Consider the following 4,853-nt stretch of genomic DNA (forward strand, 5'->3'; position numbering starts at 1 on the left):
TTTCTAGCCTTTGATGCCTTGCCCTACTATCACATGATTGACCCATGTTATCTTTTGCATTGAGCCTATCTTGTAACGTTTGCCTGGCAGTTACACTCCTACCTTTGCATCCTTATGCTTATGATAATCAAAGTATTTGAAAATCGTATATATGATTATATTTTGAGATATTTTTGCTTCTTCTTTAAATGTGTTCAAGGGTGAACTGTTATGGAATTTCTTTCATTTTGTATCAATTTTCGAGGGCAAAAATTTTTATAAGGTGGGTAGGATGTAAGACCCAGAACTTTTGAAAAGTCTTATTATGATCAAGTCTCAAAATCATATAGTTATTTACAGTCTTAATTTCAGAAATTATTTTATTAAAGATAATTAAGGCAAGTTTTGATTTATTGAATTTGAGATAAGTTATGATTTTTATCCAATTTTATAATTATTGGGTTATTTTCTATATTCAGATTATGAATTTGGCAGTTATGAAATAAGAGGGGTTTTACATGATTTGGATTAGATAAGTAATATTTTAAATATTATCACTGCTATTTTGGAAACTGAAGAAATTCAGTATATTACTCCTAATTATTTGATTTGGGCATTTTATTGAAAATAAATTGTAAAATTGATGAGCAAATAGTATTTTTCTCTATATAATTAGTGTTGGATTTAAATTGGGTTTCAATTACTATATTTTCCCCAATTTCATTTGAAATTACTAAAATGCCCCTAACCCTAACTTTTGGAAATGAAACCCTAACCCTAAAAACCCTAACTCGACCCGGTCTCCCCACAATTGCTGCAGCCCTCCTTTCTAACAGAAGCCTAAACGGGTTCCTTCCTCTTCTTCCATGGAAAAGGAAAATAGAAGCAGAATTCGGGTTAGAGGGGAGGGGTTCCACGGAAGCAGAGCGCCAGGGGAGGAGGAGCGCGCCGCCGCCACTGCGACTTGATGCTTACGCTGCCGCTGTCGTCCAGGGAGCCACCACCTCAGTTCATCGTCGCCAGTCATCCTCAACCTCATCGCGTTCTTGTTCGGCCGCCACTGCTTCCATGCCCTCCAACGGCGCTGCTGTTGTCGCCGATAGAGCCACCGCCGTTCTCCTCGTCGCCGACCAGCCCGTCTCGTCGCCGACGTCGAACCCGTCCCTTGCCGCTGCCGTTGAAGCTGCGAACTGACAAGAGGGAAAGGGATGAGTAGCGAGGAAGGATCACTGCCCTTCCATTGTTGCTGCTGCCACGGTTGTGGAAGAGGGTATCCCCGTCGCCGTGGGTGGAATCCACCGTCCGAGCTGCTACTAGAGGGAGCCGCCACTACCATGTGTACAGCAAAGAGTAGCGCCACGTGAATCAGGGAAAGGAGATGCCTTTCTGCCTCTGCTCCTGGGTTTTGGAATCCGACAAAACGCCGCTGCTGCTGTTGGAGTTGATGTTTCTCTGGCCTTGCCCTGGCTCCATCTTGAACCGTGAGAACCGCCACTGTTGGGTAAGCCTTACCCTGTTTCCGATTCCCTCTTGTTCCATCAATTCATTCCTACATAGAGGCATTGTTGCTGACACTAGTTGTATTAAATAAAATGGTTATTGTAAGTGACATTGTCGCTGCCTTTACTGGAGATGGTTGCTGGCTCTGTTTGGAGATTTATGTTACAACTAGTATTCGTTTTGGGGACTGCTTCATCTGTTGCTGGAACTACTAATGGAACCATCGCTGAGGCTTGTGTTCTTTGGTTCAGTCAGTATTCTTTAGTTACCGTAAGTACCTCTGCCTTGAAACCTTGCCAGTTCATATCCCGTGTTGTGTTTTAAGGTTTTCGCAATGATAATGTTTTCTAGGATTAAGCTATCGGAGCCACATGTTGCGCGTAAGTGTTGTAATTGCTGCTGCAAAAGTGAACAAAGCTGTGATGCAAGCTGCCGGTAACTTCGGGTTGATAGAGACTTCCGGTGACGCGTTTGGGTTATGGTTTGCGTTTTGAGGTAGGGGCGCTTTCCAAAAACTATAGTTTGTTATTGGAATTATTACATATGGGTACTGATGTGAGATATTGTGTACTTGGTGATTGTATCTGCCTTATGTATCAATTGATTGACTCGAATGACTATGGATGTTGGTTTGGCTAAATTGTCGTGTGGCTTGTGAAATGTAATGTTTGAAGTTGATTCTTTAAATATTTGAAATGAGTTTAATCTGCTGATGATTGGTTTGAATTGAGTCAATTATTTTGATGATGTGAAAGATAGAATGCTCTTGAAATTCAGCCTGGGTTGCTTTAATTGCTCTGGCTTTGATAAATGATTTATTGCTGAACTGATTCTTTAAAGCTTTATAAATGAGTTAAATCGGTTGATATTGAGTTGATTTTTGAAATGGTTTCCTTGAGGTATGTCATTGAGGCGACTGTTGGATTTAGCTTGCTTTTGAATTGATTTCTGGTTTTGAGCTGTTGAAAAGGAATGAGAAACGGTTTAGTTGGGACTCGAACCGGGTGGCAAAAGTCCAAGTTTTAGGGGAGGTGCTGCCAAAATTTCTATAAAATCCGAGTCTTTATTGAAATGTTGTTTGGAGAATGATGAGTTAAAGACTTCTACTATTTTATTTAAATTATCAAGAAAAGGATGATTCATGCTTTTGAAATGAGTTAGTAAAAGGGGAAATTGTAATTTAGTCTTGCTTCTTAAGAAAGGCATTGTATCTCTTTCAAGAGAAAGTTATTTAGGTGAAACTTGTGTTTTAAAGCTGTTTGAACGTGAAAAGGGTTTATGCCTTTGAATTTGACTTGGGAGTTTCAATTAAAGAAGTTTCAATGGCTTTGAAAGAACCTGAATGTCTATTGACAAGTTTCATTTTGAAATGTTTGAGAAAGGTTTTAAGTACTCCTTGAATTCTGAATTCTTGCAAGACTAAAACAATTTTTAACAGTTGAAACGTTTTAGAATTTGTCATGGGGGTTAAAGCTGGTTTTGCCTAAGTAAAGGAAGCGGCTTTGAAGGAAGTAAATGATTATGTGACTCGGTTTGGCTTAGATCTTATTTTATTACTCAAATCGGAAAGCCAAGGTTTTAATGATTTTAAATGAATTTGGCGAAATGAGATATGCTGTTCTCCCCTAAGGACTTGGGACTCTGCCGAGGAACTATTGTTACAAAAATCCCATTGTTGGATGGGTGATTTTGAATGATTCAAAAGGAATCTTTAACTTTCCATGGTTTTGGAAGTTTTTGAAAGAGGAAGCCGAGAGTGGCTTATTTCAAAAAGGGAATTTTCCTTGAGTAAAATTGGCTTATGAGCCTGAGATAATTTGAGAAATGAGATCTTTAAAGCCAAGGCTGAAAAGAGTTGAAACTTGATTTCAAAGTGAAATGAATTGAGAAAATGATTTATGGCTTAAATGCCGATTTCATGAATTTGATGATTTTGAATGTGGAAGTGCTGTTTTATTATGAGCCGGAATGGTTATGTATGATTATGAATATTGACTGGTTCTGGATTGAACCGTGAGCCAGAATGGCTGTGTGTGATTATCAATATTGGCTGGTTCTGGACTGAACCGTAAGCCGGATGGCTGAGATGGATGTTGATCCATGGATGAGAATGAATGCATGTATATGCTGAATTATTGATAATTGTGATTTTTGCACTTCCACTATTGGAGATGAGGGTTTCCCTGGGTAGTAGCAATGGCTAGCCACCATGTGCTCCAGGTTGAGACTCGAAGCTCTGTTAACCCAATGTCGTAAGTGTGGCCGGGCACTGTGAAAGGCCCGGATGAGCTCGCGCCCATAAATATTCACCAGTGATGGTGATGGATAAATATTCACCAGTGAGGGTGATGGATATGGATCATGATTATGATCAAGTTTATGATGAGTATAACTCGAGTTGGGGATGCACGACAGAGGGACAGTCCAATGGTTAGCTACCAGGACTTGTCGGGTTGGCTCTATAACCGACAGATGATATCATCAGCCACTAGGGACAGGCATGCATCATATGCATTTGTGTGACATTGATTGGGTGTGCATATTATACTTGGTTTGCCTATGTGATTAATTGCTAACTGTTCTACTTGTAATAACTGTTTGTTTGTGCTTGAACTTCCTATCTGTGTTTGCATCTGGGACTCTGTTGGATGGTGGTGATTGGTTGTTGGTTGGATTGTTTGGGCCTAGGGCCGTGGTTGGAAAGAGATGAACTGATGGTTGATTTCGGTTTTGTGTTTCTGGTTTGGAATAAAATTATGAAAGGCTATTTTGGTTCCGCATAGATAAATCGTTTTGAAAGGCTTTTGAGTTTTTGAGAATTGAACAGTTCTTCTTTCCAAAAAGATTTCCGACTTTACTTTCATTGTAAACCGTTGTTTTTGAAAAGAGGCATAAGACGGTTATGAATCACTGGCGCGGTTATCTTCACGTACCCTATTACAGTAATTCCCAAAAAACCTCTACTGAGAACCCTTTCGAGGATGATGTTCTCACCTCCCTACATTTTTCCCCTTTCAGGATATGGGCGCAGAAGTTACGAAGAGCTTATTTAATTGTTGCTGTGATGCCCTGTATTGTTTTAGTTATGGTTTACTGCACCCTCGCCTTTATCTTGATATGTTCTGTAAGAGGGATAGGAATTGTATTGGATAATGCTTATAATATTATCTATGTATATAAGTGTATATATGTATGTACCCTTTATGAGTTTTTGTAAGTTGTATGGTATTTGTATGGTATTTATGGATGTACCTTGTATATCAAAAGTATTTTTGGGAGCGGTATTGCGGTTTAAAGTTTCAAACAGGCTCATATTTTAGTATTAATTAGTATAAGTGTCGTCGTAATATCCGAGCTATCAGAGTTGCGCAGTC

General features: G+C 39.4%; 1 long non-coding RNA gene across 1 annotated transcript; it reads left to right on the forward strand.

Annotated features, from left to right (window-relative positions):
* Positions 1 to 1,469: 1,469 nt before the first annotated feature.
* On the forward strand, positions 1,470 to 4,573 carry LOC140179800 (uncharacterized). The gene is made up of 3 exons (XR_011873620.1): positions 1,470 to 1,749; positions 1,831 to 1,974; positions 4,498 to 4,573. It is a non-coding gene; the product is annotated as an uncharacterized lncRNA (long non-coding RNA).
* Positions 4,574 to 4,853: the final 280 nt, after the last annotated feature.

This window comes from Arachis hypogaea, chromosome 16, assembly GCF_003086295.3.
Source record: "Arachis hypogaea cultivar Tifrunner chromosome 16, arahy.Tifrunner.gnm2.J5K5, whole genome shotgun sequence".
NCBI classification, from domain to species: Eukaryota; Viridiplantae; Streptophyta; class Magnoliopsida; order Fabales; family Fabaceae; genus Arachis; species Arachis hypogaea.